This window comes from Cricetulus griseus, chromosome 7, assembly GCF_003668045.3.
Source record: "Cricetulus griseus strain 17A/GY chromosome 7, alternate assembly CriGri-PICRH-1.0, whole genome shotgun sequence".
Classification (NCBI taxonomy): domain Eukaryota; kingdom Metazoa; phylum Chordata; class Mammalia; order Rodentia; family Cricetidae; genus Cricetulus; species Cricetulus griseus.
In genome coordinates, this window is record NC_048600.1 from 120,722,662 (window position 1) to 120,741,024 (window position 18,363).

Sequence of the window (18,363 nt, forward strand, 5' to 3'; positions counted from 1 at the left end):
TCCAAATTAGAGAGAATTGATTGATGGAGCACTGAGATGGGGGTGACAATGTGAGGCTCACAGCTCTGGTACAGGGACAGAATGGCCCAAGTCTGTATCTCAGACCAGAGCATTCTGGGTTTCTTGCCCCCAGGCTGCTCTACAGCCACACTTCCTAGAGCTGTTTACTCATGGGCTAGCTTTCATCCCATCCATTCCCAGGGGAAAGGCAACAAACAGTGTGGCAGCCCTGGCCAGAGGTTTCCATGCATTAACTCACCTGGGCCAGGAGCAATCTGGGACTTTGTGGGCCAGGTAGAGATCCGAGAGGGTGGCCAGGCTTCAGCAGAGCTGAGGGACAGGAGGTGGTGGCAAGGCTTCACAGGAGTGAAACCTGTGGTATCACTTAGTGTCTGTTGAATGCTAGGCACCATTTGAAACACTCAGGCTTTATCAACACAGGCTCCATTCTAATCCCACAGGGCAGACATGGTGACCATCATCCTTTGCTGCTAAGGACCTACTTGGGATTTGATGCCAGACCATTAGGCCTGAGAGACCAGGCTTTGATACCCCTCCTACGTAGGCACTGTCTACTCAGCACTGACGTTCTGTGCATCGTGTGCGCATGAGCACAAGCTCCAACATAACCGTAGAGGTCCAAGGACAACTTTTGGAAGTCAATTCTCTCTTCCATCAGGTGTTTCTAATTCTGGGGATCAAGTCAGGTCATCAGGGTTGGCAGCAAGCACCTTTACCTGCTGAGCCATCTCGCCAGCCCCTCAGACCTCGGGTGACCTTTCTAAAGACCCTATCTCTAAACAAGGTCACATTCTGAGGTGCTGGGGTGATGATGTCAATGCAAAATTTGGGGGTACGGGAGTCATTTAACCCGGAACACCGAGTTGGGAGTGTGTGCACTGGCCAGGCATGCAGGCCAACAAACCGGAGGGACTGATCTCTCTTTAGGCTCTTTACCCTGTCTTGCTCCCCACTCAGACGTCCTCTTCCACGCCCATCTGCAAAGAAACTTCCTAATGACCGTGATTTCCCAATTGGCATGTTCTGGTCTCCTAGGGGCTGGCTGCTCTCCAGTGGCAGTGAGGCAGGCTGCTGGGAAACTTTCCCCTGGGTTCCTACAGAGAAATGCCAGGCTCTGAGAAGCGGGGTGGGCTGGGCTGCACTCCAAGGACGTGCTAGGTTCTTGGCCTACAGAGACACTTCAAGACCCCATTAAATAATCATAGATTTCACTTTCTTTGTGCAATTTATATTTCCCGAGCACCTGCTATTTTCTAAATGACAGGGTCTTGGAGATGTAGCAGAATTTCTTCTCATTGTATTTGTTTCTCTTTCACTGGGCATGTGGCTACTACGGATCTCCAACTTTTCCCATGGATATAGCCATGGGATAGGTGACAACGTTCTCCTTTGGACTGTGAGTAGAAGTGTAATGCCTGAGACAGATTTTGGAGCCGGAAGTGTGCCCATTTACCTCCTTCCCCAAGCAAAGGAGGAGCGACAAGATGGCAGAGTCACACTGGCTGCCCTCTGACAGGACCAGTCATTTTAGACTGTTAACTCCAGCAGGTGACCAGCTATTGTGTTGGCTGCTCTCCACATCCCAGAGAATTTCTGCTGTGGCAAATATCAACAACAAGAGATTGTGACGTACATGGCCTCTGCCTTTTGGAGCTTTTTCTATTGACAGTTCCTGAATCGTGATGAATGATAGGACTCTCCAGGAGCCCAGGGTCTCAGAGAACGTGTGGTTAAGGAACCTGGCCAAGGCTATGGGGCCGAGCTCAGAGAAGCAGTTTGTCCCAATGCCATGAGGAGGGGGACAGTTTTCAACTCCTGACACCTCAGGGTTGCCTTTGGCCCTGGGCTGTTTTTTGACTGGAGTTTGGTGAAGAGCTGTCCATGTCCTCTCCATGGACAGCTATGTGGGTTCAGAGGTTGGAAAGTTCCCTCAGCCAAACAGCAAGGCTAACACTAATGCCCACAGAAAGGCTCACACTTCTCTCCCACCACTGCTGAATTTTGTTTTTGAAACAGGGTTTCTTTGAGTATCTTTGGAGCCTGTCCTAGAACTCACTCTGTAGACTGGGCTGGCCTTAAACTCACAGAGATCTACCTGCCTCTGTTTCCTGAGTGCTGAGATTAAAGGTGTGTGCCACCACTACTGGACCCTATTGTAGGGAGACACCCTAGCCCCGCCCAATAGTCCTGGGACAGGTACCAGGTGGACCCGGGACTCGCCCATAAGGGCGTGGTGAAGGAAAGCCGGGTGACGTAAGGGAGCTTCTTTAGGGCGGCACGTGGGGCCCCTAGCCCCTTTTCTGGCCACGCTTGCTGGGTTCCTGTAACCTCGCTCTGGCCTGCGTTTTGCCCTGGTGTTTTCTTGAATAAAGAGACTTTACCATCCCGGATCACAGTTCATCTTTTGGCGCATGCTCCAACCTTCATTCATCACCCTATTGTTTGATTTTTAAATTAAAGGAAAACATTTAAGACAGGGTCTCTATATAGTCCAGGTTGGCAGAAAACTCCCAAGGTCATCTGAGGATGACCTTGAACTTCTGATTCTCCCATGTCCACCTCCTGAGTGCCGAGATTACAGGTGTGCTCCACCACAATCAGTTTATGCAATTCTGGGAATCAAACCCAGGGCTTTGTGCACAGTAGGCAAGCTGTCTACCAAACAAACTACATCCCCAGCCCACTCTCTTTCCCTCTGATAGCCTTAACTTAGCACCTAGAAAGTCCTTGTCCTTCTATGATCGTTAGGGACTTCCTTTTAGATATGTGTCTTAGTGTTTCAATTGCTACGAAGAGACACCATGACCACAGCAACTCTTATAAAGGAAAACATTTGAGGTGGTGGCTTAGAGTTCAGAGGTTCAGTCCATTATCATCAAGGCAGAAAGCATGGAAGCATGCAGGCAGACATGGTGATGGCTACATCTTGATCAGAAGGCAACAGGAAGTGGACTCAGACACTGGTTGGTATGTTGAGCATAGGAAACCTCAAAGCCCACCCTCACACACTTACTCTAACAAGGCTATACCCACTCCAACAAAGCCACACCTCCTAATAGTGCCACTCCCTGTGAGCTTATAGGGGTCAATTACATTCAAACTACCACCATGTGGCTCACCCATTTGACCCTTCACCCATTCTTTTCTTTAACCCAGCACTCCTGTGTTGATGCCAGGCCCCATAGGAGTGAAAAGACACAGAACCTGTCTGGGAGGACAGATACCTCGGACAGGGAGGTGAGCGGACAGCCTACCCAAAACAGTGAGATGAGGGAGGGGCAGGTTCAGGAGGGTTCAAAGAAGTGCAGTGCTGGACCTGGGTGTATGGGGAAGTTGCAGGGGTGAATCCCCTAGGCAGTGCTGGGCAAATGGCCGCCCAGAAAGAAGGCTCAGAAGACCCAGAGATTTGGGCTTAAAGGTGAGGGACTGAGGCCTTAAAATGTAGGCAAGACTCAGTTACAAAGGCAGCCTGAGGTTCCCTACAAAGGGGGCTGCATTTAATGCTTCCTGCTCCAAGGTGCTACCATGAGGGTGAGATCATATTGTGAGACTAGAGTGACTGGCAGCTAGAAAAGCCCCTCATGACTCACATGGGGAGTGCTACTCTCTGGAGGCGCTGGATGTCTCTGATGCTATTCCCAGCCCGCCTGCGTATCATTTGGCCTGTTAGGTTTGCCCTACCCTAGGGCTCTTGGGTGTCTGCCTCTAGTCCCAGAGGAGCTCAGCTGCCTGGGAGATGGCAGGCTGTGCTTGCCCAGGACTAACAAGCTCTCTCTTCATCTTGTCTTCTCACATTGGAACCCCTTGTAAGGACACATTTCACCCTGGCTCTGAGTCAGCAGCTTCCCACAGCTGCCCAAGGCCTTTGGGCCGCCTCTTGCTGGCTGCTGTCAGATCGAGGGGCAGGGAGAGAATAGGGAGGCATGAGGATGGGTAGGTGGGGGTGCTCCAGCCCATCTCTCTCCTCACAGACTGTCGGTTGTAAGAGAGCACCGCCGCGAGACGTGTTGGACCACAAACTGCATTGTTTGCAAACACAACAGAGAAGGGGCTCCAGGGACTTGGGTCTGGGAAGAAGGCATCTTCTGGGGTTTGACTTCCATGGTCATGTGTTGGGAGTTTTGTGTCCTATGTGGTGACGTTAAGAGGTGCTGGGCTAGCCTGGTATGGTGGAATGAATATATAATCTCAGCACTAAGGACAGGGAGGAAGGAAGATCACAGCAAACTGGGGGAAAAAACTAATCCATTCAAAAGAAGAGAACCCGAATTGAGACTGCCACTAAAGAGGTTCCCTGATGCAAAACAGCCTGGAGGGGTGATTTCATAGGTTCAGCAGTCAAGGCAGAGATCACTCCAGCTGTGGAGGTAGAGGCGGGCCATGCCTACAGCTTTAGCTAGCTCCAGAACCTGGTTGTCATCCACATGGGGCTGGTCTTGCAGGCATGCAAAAGTCAAGCGTTAGCGTGTCATAGAGGTTGCATCAATGTTCCAGAAAGGTACTGAGGTCAAGTTTCCTGCAAGGAAGCCCCCAAAGGGCAACTTTCTGAAGTGAGCATGAAGCATCAGTTGCAGTAGCAACTCCAGGAAGAGTGTTGGAGATACCAGGACCGAAGGATATCTGTGGAGGAAGGCGGAGGTGTGGGGCAGAGCCAGCCTGAGAGATAGGCTGTGTGCACTGCCCGAAACAGAAATGAGAGGTGGTGCTACTCAATGCCCTTTGTACCTAGACGGTGACACCACAAGCTCCAGATGCTGGACATGGAACTGCAGTATCAGTCTTGCTTTGACTCAATCTTTCCCTGCTCTTCTCCAAAACCCTTCCCTTTAGAATGGGAATTTTTACTCCATGTCATCAAGTGTTGAAAGAATGTAACTAGTTTATTAATTTTACAGGGACTCAGAGTGAAGAGATTGCTTTGAACCTCAAAAGAGATTTTATGTTTCTGAACAGTGTTGCAGTTATGGAGTGTTTTGAAGTTGGAATGAACCCATTCTGCATTATGACCGTAAACCTATTGGAACCAGGGATAGAATATGATGAACTTAAAAGGATGTGTTTGGGTATCAGGTTGGCAAGGGATGACTGTGTAACAGTTAATCTGCTCTGAGATGTGAAAATAAGCACAGATTCCCAAGAGATCACCGACCTCGGGGGACAGAAAGGACACCGTTCAGAAGACCTCAATATCGCACGCCATCATGGGGAAGCGACATGTGCCTCCCAGTCTCTTTAGGTCTCAGTCACCTGGCAGTTAACCAGCCCAGGCAGTCATCTTCCCACAAGCACCTGAGGGACCATCTCTGAAATAGAGGTATCACGAACCCCATGGAGTTGCCATAGAAGAAATGAGATGATATAACACCAAGAGGGAGAAGGCCCCACAAATGGCAGGCTCTCTTCTATCATTGACTAAAAAACCAGACAAAGAAGCCTTTCTGCTTGCTCACAACCTCCAACAGTCGTCTTCTCCCCCAGCACCGGGGAATGGTGTTCTCTGTGATTTCTCTACTTGTATCTGCTCCGTAACTACAGCCTGGATGAAAGCTTGGTATTGAACGCCCGGGCAGCCTCCTTCCTCAGGGATGCCTTTTCAGGAAACAGAGACCTGCACGGGAACTGGCAAAAGCAACTTAGGGGAGAAAGTATGGCTCACAATTCCTGTTACAGCCAGTCATTGCTAGGAAGTCACAGCAGCAGGAGCTTGGGAGAACAGGCCACATGACACCTACAGTCAGGAGCAGACTGTAATGAATGCATGCCTGCTGGCCAGTGTTCAGCTGGCTCTCTCTCCTCATTCGGTCCAGGGTCCAGCCCACAAAATGGTACCTCCCCCATGCAGGGTGGGTTTTCCCACTTCAATTAACCCGATTAACGAAATCCTTACAGGCCATCTAACTTAGATAACTCCTCATTGAGACTTCCCAGCTGATTCTAGATCGTGCCAAGGTGACAATTAAAACTAGGGGCCTCAGAGGTGACTCGGCCTGCAGCTCACTGCCCATCTCACGACCCTGGGCCTCAGGCTTTCTCCATCCCTTCTGAGCTCTGAGAGTCCTTGGAGGGCGGCGCAGCTCCAGGCTCACCTCCTCCAGTGCCATGCAGCAGAACTGCCGGGATTTTCCAGGCTTCCTGCCGAGATTCATAATTGAACAGAGCCAGAGCGATTCCCCAACCAATAGTCGTCTTCTCCCGCAGCACCGGGGAATGGTGTTCTCTGTGATTTCTCTACTTGTATCTGCTCCGTAACTACAGCCTGGATGAAAGCTTGGTATTGAGGGCTGGGCTTTTTTTTTTTTTTTTTTTTCCTTTCCTCTTTGCCTCCTCCTTTCTTTTTTAATGAGGAACAAATATGGTGTTCAAAGGGGGCAAAACAGCTCTCTGCAGATTCCAGACTTTTCCATAGCATTGCTTCTGCAGATCTCTGGAAAGTTAATACTCCAATAACCTGAGTTTTAATTGGAAGGCCTGTGTGGGGGAGGGAGAATCAAAGTGGAGATACAGAAACTTCTCAAAGGCACCCTGGGGACTGGCTACTTCATCTTGATCACTTCACACATTAGGAACCTGAGGCCTGGAGAGGTGAAAGGCCATTTCCATGGTGGCAGGCTAGCTGGTAGACCAGCCAAGCCTAGATCACTAATCTCCAGACTCCTAAATTCATCATTTTTTTGCTTACCCACTGCTGCCAGCTCTGTCTAAGGCTCCCAACACAAGATCTACCTCGCCAGTGTCCCTGATAGCTATCGGGCAAGGACAGTGCCACTGCTAAACATTTTCTGAGACACTGCCCTCCCACTCCAACAAACTCCAGCTTAATCCTAAATGTCAAAAGTGTCTTTGCTGATGATGAGTCAGCGGCCTGCAGCAAGTTAAGTGACCACCCCCACGGTAGACATTGCTAACCAATCGCAGTGCTATTCACTTAGTCTGAATCCATCTCAACACAGCACTCCATCCAGGGAGATGGAGATGTTAGCGGCTCTACCATGGCTGAACAACACAGAGGTGGTGGCTTCACCACTCTCTGGGAGTTGTTGTCTTGGTGATGCTGTCATCCAGCAGCTGTGTGACGTAGGCCCTAATTAACCTCCCTGTGCCTCATTTTCCCCACCTGTGAAAAGGGATCCTAAACAGGGGTAACCTCAGAGGGATTTTTGAAGGTGACACAATACGGTTCTGAAAGGTCACGGAACTTGGCACACAGCATGTCACCTGCTATTACAACCAGGTGACCAGACAGCAGCTGTTCTAATAGAGAGCCCGGTTTGCCGGCCTTCTCCCTTCTCCTCAGGACTGCCATGGAGCCCTCCCTGCTCTCGTATGGCCACGACATTGCGACTGTCCAAATGAGCAGTTTGCCTGACTGTGAGGAGGCCCTGAACAATGACTGCTTTTCCTTCAGCCCCACTGTTAATGGACTAACAAGAGCAGCTTGCAGTTGAGCACTAAACCCTGAAAAGCCCTTAGCTAAGCGCCTTCCAATTTTTCACATAAGCCTTCAAAATGCCTTAAGAAGCAGGGGCTCCCACAGCTGGGGATATAGTTTAGTGGTGAAGTGCTTGCCTGGCATGCGCAAAGCCCTGGGTTCGATTCTTAATGAAAAAGAAAAAAAAAAAAAAAAGCAGGCGCAACTGTAAGCCTGTCACACACAACAAGGCTCAGAGAGGGCAAGTAATTTGTTAGAGCCACAGAATTCTCCAGGAGAGAAAGGAGGTGTGTGTGTGTGTGTGGGGGGGGGTGGGGAAGCATCTGGGAGGGCATGCACCTGCCAAGTCACCAGCACCTTCTGGTAGCCAGGCAGGCAGGGGTGTGAGAGCTCAGATCTGCTCACGGAATACACCTGGGGCTGGAGCAGCAATGCCAGCCAGATAGAAACCCAATTCAAACCTGATATTCAATGCCCGTCCCCTCCCTCCCACACCTGTGGTCGAGAGTGCCAAATAAACACAGTTATCAGCTGCAGCCCTGGTGCTAACACTTCCTCTGGTGAAGAACCACTAGCTCACAGGCTTGGATGAGGCCTCAGAGCTCTGGGCTCATCAGTCACACCTGATGCCCATGTCCTCGGCCCCGGCCTCCTGGGAACCTGAAGTCCTGCCTCTGTCAGTCTGTTGGCTGCTTTCCAGGAAGAGAGTCACTATTTCTGGCCCTTCCATGATCCATTCTCTATGGCAGCAGAGACAAATGTCCCCTTACCTTGCCTAGGATGGTCCCCTAGCACAGATGCCTCTTCAGTCATGACCTCAGTCTTGAATTCAAGTCAATACTTACATGCCCGCAGTCTGACATGTACCAGGTGTCTGGCCATGTGTGTGCCACACCTGTCCTATCCCTGCCTTCAGCTTAGCGGTGACTTGGTCAGGAGGTCACTGGGAGAAACTGACTTCTGAACTGAGCCTCATAAAGAATCAGCTAGCCAAAGGCTAGTTAGATGCTCCAGACATAGGGAACACATGGCAGAGTCAGGGCCAGAGGCCAGTATGCCTGTGAGGGTAAGAGGTGGCTATGGGCAAAGAAAGGTATGAGGAGGAGAAAACAGTGTGGCCTGGGGGGACTTAGTGAATCTGGGAGCCAGGAAAGGTATTCAACTAGCAATGCAACGGGATTTTGTCCTCCAGAGCCAGGGACAGTGAAGCAGAGGAGCCAATCAGAATCCAGATGCTGGGACAGTTTCTCAAGGATGCTCACCTGATGATTTGGGGCAGAGAGAGGATTCCCTCAGAGCAATGTGTCTTCCCAGCTAGGTCCGTCATCTACATCCACACATCCCCCACTTCCAAGCACAGTTGGCTTAAGGCTACAATAGCTTTCCTGGGCTACTTCTTCCAGATGGCACCCACACTCAAGACCTCCAGTGACCCTTCCATAGTTTGCTGTCAAGGCCAGTACATTCCAGGTTCCCTGTTGGCAGTTCCAGACCAGTTGTCACTGTGGCCGTGGCCCTTCTCCATATTCTCCAGCACAGACACCCGAGCCACACACCCCCCACCCCAGTCTCAGCTCCCTCTGCTTCACTTTTTCTAGGTTTGGAGCTAAGGCTTGGGGGTTTTGCTTGCCGAAGTGAAAAAAGCAGCAAGAATGTAAAAGCCAGTTTCCTTCCCTCCACACAGGCACGGCAGGCAGGCTTGTGAGCTACAGGATTTGGTGGGGCCGGAGGCAGAGAAGATAGGTTGGCCCGGAGCCAGGCTGCAGAGAAACCCCTGGGAACAGAGCGGAACAATTGCCATTGTGAGTTAAGCAGGGCATTTATGGGGAGGATAAAAGTTAATGAGAGCTGTACTTCAGTCCCCACCATTAAGCAAGAGCAATGCTGGCAAATAAACCACACAAAGAGGTGGTTTTGAAGCAGCAGCCTGCTCAGCAGATACCGGTGCAACAGCAGCTAGGTGGAGGAAGGGGTGCGAGCCATAACCATCACCTGACCAGGAAGGTGGTCAAGGTTTGGACATCGCCAATTTTATCTAAATTCTCCAGGTGGCCCCTTAATCTCTTACTAGGGACAGCAGAAGCTAGTCAGGGAAGGAGGTGAGAGCTCTTAGCTAATCCACCCAGAGAAAGCTTTGTTGGGTCTCTAGAAGCCATCCAAGTGCACAGTGCAAGCTTGACGCCTCAGCTGTCCTAGCAGTTTGCACTAGTCCAAGCTTTTCCTCACAGCCTTCAGAGCTGAGAAAGAGGCATGAAACCAAAGCCTAGAGCGGTGTGGGCATCAAGTGTTGCTCTGATGACATCAGTAATGACAATACCAGCAGCTGACACCTCATGGGGATGTCAGTAGTTCTGGGTCACTGTCTTAATTCTTTTGACCCTTGCTTTTGATCTTCATGTGACAAAAGGAGAAACAGAGGCTCCGTAGTGTAGTTGTGTTTAGAACCCAAGCAGTCATCTTCAGGACCCATATGCCTAGACCACACTGCTCTACCCTCTCTGGGATAAAGCGTGCACACGTTAGAGGGCTGGCAATGTTTCACATCATCTCCGCTCTGCCAGATTCTCAGCCATACAAGCTACCCGAGAACCAAGGAGGAACCCTGGGAAATGTGTCTATTTTAAAAAACTATATACTTATTATCATCATTGTGTGTGTGTGTGTGTGTGAGTGACATGAAGGGAGTATATAAGTTATAGGATGCATGCGGAGGGCAGAGAATAGCTCTATAGAGTCAGCTCTCTCCTACTTTTTTTTTTTTTTTTTTTGATTATTTGAGACAGGCTTCCTTTGTGTAGTCCTAGCTGTCCTGAAACTCACTTTGTAGATCAGGCTGGCCTCGAACTCACAGAGATCCGTCTGCCTCTGCATGTGCCACCATCCCAGCCTCCCTCCTACTTTGACAAGGGTTCCAAGGGTGGGATACAGGTCACCAGGGATAAACCTGCTGAGCCACCTTACCAGCCCTGTGTTTTTGTTTGTTTGTTTGTTTGTTTTTGTTTTTCTGAGTCAGGGTTTCATGTAATCCAGGCTGGCCCCAGACTTGCTATATCATCAAAAAATAACCACAAGCCTCTGCTCATCCTGTCTCCATGTCTCAAGTGCTGGGATGACGGATGCACACCTTAACTGCCGTCTCCTGGAGGCATACTTCCCAGAGGACTCCCTCTTCTTCCCCTGGCCTTGTCGATCCACCAGAAAGTCAGTTTTACATCCTGACGTGGTCTCCTTCCTCCTCTGCCCTATTTGGATCTGTGTGACTTTTAACTGGTGTCCTCACTCAAATTCATGCACCAGGGTGATTTGATGACACAGGACTTCAATGCTACGCTTGGCTTTCCACCTCCTGCAGGAGCAGATCTGGGTATGCCAGGCTTTCTCCTGCTCTTCAGTCCTGTTGTGGGCACTCTCCTTCCAACCACATTGTACTAGGCACAGCCCTTATCACACTAAACCGTCCCAAGCATGCTCCTTTGGTCTTGACCCCGCCATATCTCCTTGCAGACTTTCAAAGGTCATCAGGGCAGGTGCCACACCACACCTTCCAAGAAGCCTCCAGCCTTCTACTGCTTCTCTGTTTCCCCTATAATCAGCCCTCTGTAACTACAAGTTCTGCATCAATAGAGTCAATCAATTGCAGGTAAAAAATGTTCAGGGAAAAGGTGCATCTGTACCGAACATATACGGACTTTCATCATCATTGCCTGAATAATACAATGTACATATACTGTACATACATTAGAAGCTGGAGATGACTCAGCACATAGAGAAGTCTTTGTGCAATTGATATGCAATTATGTAGCCACTTAGCATGGGGGACTTGAGTCTCCTGGACTTTGCTATCTGTGGTTGGGGTGGGTGGGGGGAGAATCCATCCTTTGCACAATCCTCTACCATTGTCCATTACCTATATTTAAACTGTGTTTCAATCCCTAAGCCAGAGACCTTGGTCTGACATAATCTGTCTTTGAGTATCTGCTTGATTCACGTTGGTAAAAAACAAAGGACCCGTGAAGCTGGGGATGTAGGGAGCACTTCTCTCTTCTGAGCCCCTGGTTCTGTGCTCGTGTTCAAAAGGCAGAAAGAAATGCTCATTCCACACTCTTCTCCCTTTTGCCCTGAAGTAAGCAAGATACCCCAGGACCCCAGAATGCCCAACCTGGACAGGGAAAGCCACAGATAGGACATCAGGATCTCTGACAAAAAGATGCCATGGACTGAGTCACTTGTCATTGGCTTTCCAGAGTCCACAGATAGGACATCAGGATCTCTGACAAAAAGATGCCATGGACTGAGTCACTTGTCATTGGCTTTCCAGAGTCTACTACTCAGAGCTGGAAGCCTAAGTTGATGTAACATGATAAATACAAATGTTCTGGAGATGAATCTAAGGGCTGTACTCCCAAGGACCACAGTGCATGATTCAAAGTGATCAGATGTCAGATGAGTACAATTTTAACTAACTTGTGTGTGTGTGTGCGTGTGTGCATGAGTCAGAGGTCAGAGGTCAACCTCGGGTTTCATTTCTTAAAAACAATCTCCCTTGTTTTTGTGAGGTAGTGACTCTCCTTGGGCCACTGAGCTCTGGGGACACAGGTGCCTGTCTCTATCTCCCAGCTCTGGAATCACAAGCGCATGCCACCATGCTTGTTTCTTTATGTGCGTTTGGGCATTGAACTCAGGTCCTTATCCCTCTTGTACACTAAGCATTCCGCTGACTGAGCTATGTCACCAGCCTTCATTTTTAACCGATCTTAATGTCAAAATGAAATAACCACCAGTAAGCAGGATGGATGGATGGATGGATGGATGGATGGATGGATGGATGGATGGCTCCAAGAACAAACCCCCAGAAAACCAGAGATCTGTCTGAATCCTGTTCTCAAGCCCTACAGTCTGGTTGTTTCTGGGGTAGTGCAGGTCACCCCTGGATGGTGGCAAGCTGCAGGTAGATCCTAAGACTCAACCCCTGTCAGGTTCTACCCTGCCCTTTTCAGGCCTCCCTTCGCTTGGCTGGAGCTCAAAAGCCAGACTCCTCAGGCATGGTGCAAAGCTACCTTGTGACCTCAAGGCTTTCATTATTCATTAAGTCATATTTCCTCTGGCTTGAAATCTGGGTCCAGCCACATGGACCACACATCTTTGGTTCTCCAGCAGCCCTCTCCAGGTCACAGACAGAAGGCAGGGATTCAGACAGCAGCTGCAGAAATGCAGTTTGCCAAGGTGCTATAAAGCAGGTCAGCGGCCCGAGTGCTGTGGCCGGGAGCCAGCACCGAGTCCACTGAGGTCTGAATATTTTACACCTAGTGACTCTGGGTTATAGGCTTCAGAGCTTCAGACACCAGATTAAACTTGATTTGAAACTGGCCCTGGAGGACATTTGTTAGCGAAAAATAAAGATGCTAGATGGAGCCTAATGTCCTCTGCAGGATGGCTCTGTCTGCTGACAGGCTACAGCTGTGGACTTCTGGAAAGATCCAGGTGCTAGCTCCTGCCTTCCCCCCTTACTCTTGCCCTGGAAGTCTGTCCCCTTTCTCCTCTTCCCACCACCAGTCTCCACAGAAGTACCACAGAGATGCTGGCAACTCCCTGCTCCCCTTCTTTTGCTGTGTCTCTGTGTGTGCTGTGCACGCATGCATGTTCACATGGGTATGAGTACATGTGTGCACATGTGTGTGGACGCCAGAGGTCAGTATCAAGATTTTCTCAACTGTTCTTTCATCTTATTCACTGAGGCAGGGTCTCTTAGGCAAACCCAGAGCTCACCAATGAGACTAGCTAGCAAGCTCCAGAGACTCCTGTCTAAGCCTTTAGAGGTTGAAATTATAGATGGGCTGCCATGCCCACCTGGAATACTTTAGCCTCTGAGCCATTTCCCCAAGCATCCCTCCCTCAAAGCTGCCAACTTTGTACCAATGAACCAATGGATCCCAGAAGTTCAGGAGATGGGCACTGCTGTCCCATTTCACAGAGGAGAATTCAGGAGATGGGCACTACTGTCCCATTTCACAGAGGAGGCAACTGAGGCTCCAGATTGAGCAGGTACGGGGGATCTGGTTTTCAAACTGCTTATACTTGGCTCCAAGTTCATGCTGCTTCTCACATGTCACCCAGCTTGTGGTCATTGATGGTCGGAATAGGGCCACCTGGAGACCAATTCACAGTCTGGCTGAGGCTGTTCACAAAAACCTCCTGCCCCACCCCCATTCTTCACCTTCCTGTTTCAAGCAGTCAGGATAACAACAGGAGTGTTGAGATTAGAGAGTTAGGGAAAGCATGGAAGGTCCTGAACCATAGCCCTGATGTGCCCGATAGGTTTCCAGACTGAGGAGTAGCAAGCACTTGATCACCTGTGGCCCCTTCACTTTTGTCTTGAGGGGCAGGGGTGGGCTAACTTCTCATGCATAGGGTGAGCGGGTGCAAAGTGGGCACAGCAATGGGGCCTCGGGCAGATGAATGGCTACAGGCAGTGAGTTGCCTTTTACCCCAAAATGTGCGATGCTGGCTTTGGGAAGGTATGGTGCTTAGGAGGTATGGCCCACAGTGGCAGCTGCTGCAACAGGGACGATGCTGGCAGGGCTGAAGAGGAAGAGCCTGGAAGCCTGGGTCTTGCCCGCCCAGCCTCTCAGAGGCCAGGTCTCCAGCTGGGCCCTAATTCTCATGGCTGCTGCCAGCACTCATTCATAAATGATGAAAAAGCTCTCAGCAAATGCCGAGTTCTGCATCGGGCCCCAAGGCCCCTGCTGGGGACCTAAGAGCCAAGCAGTCTGAGTCCCCAGCACTTTGGGGTTGGTGAGTACCCTGCTCGGTGTGAACGCTGAGGGCTATTACAGCCAGTGTCACCCTGGGCAAGTGAGCAGGGCTGACTACTGACTGTTGGGGATGAGGCACACTCTCAGGATTTCCCTCCAGGACCTCAGAACAGCGAGGTCTGAAGGTTTCTGTTCGCTGGCAGGGCTTGTGACAGCTGATGTTGGAAAGGCAGACAGAGGGATGTGTTTTCTGATAGTCCGGGGAGAGGGAGACCAGACAAAGGTGAGGAAACACATGCGTGATGACCCTTGTCGGAGGAGCAGACTTAGCCTTTGGAATTAAAGCCAGGTTCATCCAGGAGGAGTCGCCGCCAACCAACTAAGCTTAAGTCCCAGATGCCTAATGTCCCCATCCTCACAGGGAGACTCAAAGGGGGAGGCAGCCACACCCAGAGTGGGCATTTCCACAGGGGACCTCCACACCTCCTTTCCTGAAGGGTCCCACAGAGCAACCTCACTCTCGTGGGAAGCCCTTCTTGTTTATCTACAGTCTAGCCAAGGGCAGCTGTAGATTTTATAGGCCCCGATGTTTGTGTAACTGGGCAGGTTCTCTTATAAAAAGAGAACACCCAATGAATGGCTACAGGCAGTGAGTTGCCTTTTACCTCAAAATGTGCGATGCTGGCTTTGGGAAGGTATGGTGCTTAGGAGGTATGGCCCACAGTGGCAGCTGCTGCAACAGGGACGATCTGGCAGGGCTGAAGAGGAAGAGCTGGACTAGGCCTTGGGGTGAGGTTGCCTTAGCAGCTGCTTGGGCCAACCTGGCCGGAGATCCCCAGCCACAAGACTGATACTGTATGCAGAAGCAATGTGGACACTACAGTCTGTCTAGGGCACAGGAAGCTCCTCACCAGATGGGTGGGCTCTGAATCAGGATCTGGGGAACTTTAGGACTTACAGGTTCCTGCCTGACACTATGCCCGCCTCTCTTAACTGCTCAATCCAATCCAAGCAGGACTGTTTCAAGCTATGTAAACATAGCTTTCTCAACGTCTAAGAAACGGAGTAGTGGTGGGTGGGTGGGGCACTTTAAATGCTATTGAGAAAATGTTTATTTTTAAGGTTTATTTTTAATCTTAATTGTGTGTGTATGTATGTGGAGGCATCATATTCTCCTGGAGCTGGAGTTGCAGGCGGTTATAAGCCACCTAATAACGGTGTCAGCTACTGAACTCAGAACCTCTGCAAGAGCAGTTCATTGGTCTGAAGTCCTGAGCTACCTCTTCAGCGCCCGAGAAAAGTTTCTTATTACTACATGTTGAGTACCTGGGAGTACCCAGGATTAGACTGAAAAAATGACAGAAAGATAGATGGTAGATGGGAGCTTGTCAGCCAAAGACTCTCTTTGTCTCAAATTTTACAGCTTCACATATGGACTCTTTGACTGACCCAATGTGGGGTTCCAGAAGATAGGTAGAGATGGCCGGTTGTATCTGAAGATTCTTCTGTGGATTAACCACTGAAAAAAATACTAGCGTGTGTGTGTGTGTGTGTGTGTGTGTGTGTGTGTGTGTGTGTGTGTGTGTGTGTGTACACAGACAGTTTCCTTATTACTCCCTGAACACTACAGCATGACAGTGACTTATATTGGCGTTTATATTGTTTTGGGTACGATAAGTCATCTAGAGACAGTTTGAAGTACTCAGGAGGATATTCAAAGGTTATATGCAAATACCACCATTTTATTCAAAGGGTTTGAATATCCTCAGGTGTCTGGAACCAGCCCTGTGGATAACAGGGGTCTATTGAACAATGGAGAACAATTAGGTCCCCTGCTCTTACCTCCTTTCTAGAGCCATTCACCCAGCAAACATTTACTCAGACCACTGACTTAGATGCTCTGAAATCATGAGTGGAGGCCACTGTCCCTGCCCTCCAGGAACAAGGCAGATACACTGTGCCTAAATCTCGGCCCAGACTTGGAATTCTGAGCGCAGAGTGAGGAAGTGCCACCGTAGCTGGGGATGGCTGAGGCTTGGTGGATGCATGGAGTGGGTGGGCAGTGGCTCCCCTGAACGAGTCCACTCCAGCAGACGAGATGACAGTCAAGCTGAAAAGTAGAGCAGACAGAGGAAGCTCAAACCGTGATTCTACTTTGAAAGCACGCTCAGCCTTCAGATCCTTTGCTTCCTGCGTCCTGCGCACTTGGACATCATGCCCTGAGATATACAGTTTCCAGCTGTCCACTAGAGATGACTCTGATTTACAAGCACGAATCCTAAGTGTGTAGTCGGCAGTTATCAGGTCATATTCCCAGCTCATATCTGGGAGATGAGTGGGGAGAAATTATTTCCTTCCTAGATGGGTTCCATCAGGATGGGGGAACCCTCGTAGGCTGGTGTCCTTACCCATGTGACCAGGGAACACTGACAGTCTCACAGAAGCTTCTTCTAAGGGTCTGAACCAATACAATGGACCAATACCCTGATCACACAGGAGCAAAGATGTCTGTCACTAGCAGGTATCCCGTTGCCCCCTTGATTCAGTCCCAGGAGGTGACCTGGATAGAGGGTCACCCCCTCTGGGTGACTGAGGAGGAGAATGACAGCCTATCACAGCAGAACAAGTGCTTCTAGACTGAAGATCTCAATTCTTCTTTCTCCAGACAGAGACACTGTGGTTCCCACCATTGGAAGAAATAGAAGGGTGTTGAAAATTATATGATTTTTTAAAAAGTGAATCCCACCCAATACCAGGCTGGAGGCTCCAGGCTTCAGGCCTTCAAGCCAATGTTTTGTGAGATTTGTTTGCACAGGGGAGGGGGAAGGGAGCTGTCATTTACTGAGCATCCAGCAACTGCCTGGGTTTGTGGCTGAGCTGATCTAATCCTCACAATAGCCCTTTAAGTCTGGTATTATCATCTTCCTTTTATAAATAGGGCTACTCAGATTTAAAGAGAGCAGAAGCAAATTCTCTGAGATCACGCTCCTAATCAGGAACAAAGGCGAACTCCACAGTCAAGTTCACCTGCCTGGGGGTTGCCCTTCGTAACGAAGCCCCTCCATCTGAGGCAGGCAAATCCTAAGGTGGCTCCAAGGTATCTCCTGGAGGGTGGGTGGAACCTATGAATATGCTAATGAGATGATGTAATATAGATTTCCTGTGCAGGCTGGAGAGGAAGGAAGCCAGGGACCCTCGGGTCCCAGCCAGGAAGCGAGCAAAGGGCCTTGCTTGTGAATTGCCAATGGGGTCACAGGGCAAGCCACAACGAGTGGCTTCAAGGCTCCTGGCTAATGGCTAGCAGGTCAGTAGGTCTCCAACCAACAACCACAATTAACTGTTTTTTGTCAGAAACCAGCGAGCTTGTAGGTAGAAGACTCCACACTCTAGGAAGGAGCGTATCCCATCTATATCTTTGGGACACTTGAGCAGAGGGCCTATGTACATGCCCCGTTTCCCAAGCCATGGAAACTGAGGGATAATATCTATACTCTTTGAAGCCATCGAGATTTTGGTGGTGTGTTAAGAAGTCTTTTTTTTTTTTTAAGATGAATATATGTTTCATAGACAAAGTCCATTTTGCCTTTAGGAACCCAGTCCAGTCTTGAAAAGAGTTGTGGCCCCAGGAAGAAATTCACATCACCTTTGGGAAATTGTTTCATCTGAGACTCAAGTTTCTACAACTGAAATGAGCCTATGGCCAAGACTTGTATCACCAGGTTGGTTGGAGGGAGCAATGAATAGGTCATGTGTGTACATTCTTAGACTCCACAGTGAACTGTGTGTGTGTGTGTGTGTATGTGTGTCCACGATGTGTGTGTATTCTTAGACTCCACAGTGAACTGTGTGTGTGTGTGTGTGTGTGTGTGTATGTGTGTCCACGATGTGTGTGTATTCTTAGACTCCACAGTGAACTGTGTGTGTGCATGTTTCCATGCTCATGTGTACACGGGTGTACTCATATATACAGGCCAGAGAAAGACCTTGGGTGTGGTTCTTCAGTTGCTGTCCACTTATTTCCTTTTTGAGACAGGGTCTCTTATCGGCTTACAACTTCCCAAGTGGACTAGCTCGTGAACTCCAGGGACCCACCTGTCTCCAAGTTTCAACTCTTGAGATTAAGAGCATGAGTCACTATGCCCAGATGTTCTTTTCTTTTTT

The 18,363-nt window shown here is 49.7% G+C and overlaps 1 protein-coding gene across 1 annotated transcript in view; it reads right to left on the bottom strand.

Annotated features, from left to right (window-relative positions):
- Positions 1-18,363, bottom strand: part of Cacng4 (calcium voltage-gated channel auxiliary subunit gamma 4) — a 57,942-nt gene that overhangs the window by 19,318 nt on the left and 20,261 nt on the right. The gene's annotated exons all lie outside the window — the stretch shown is intronic.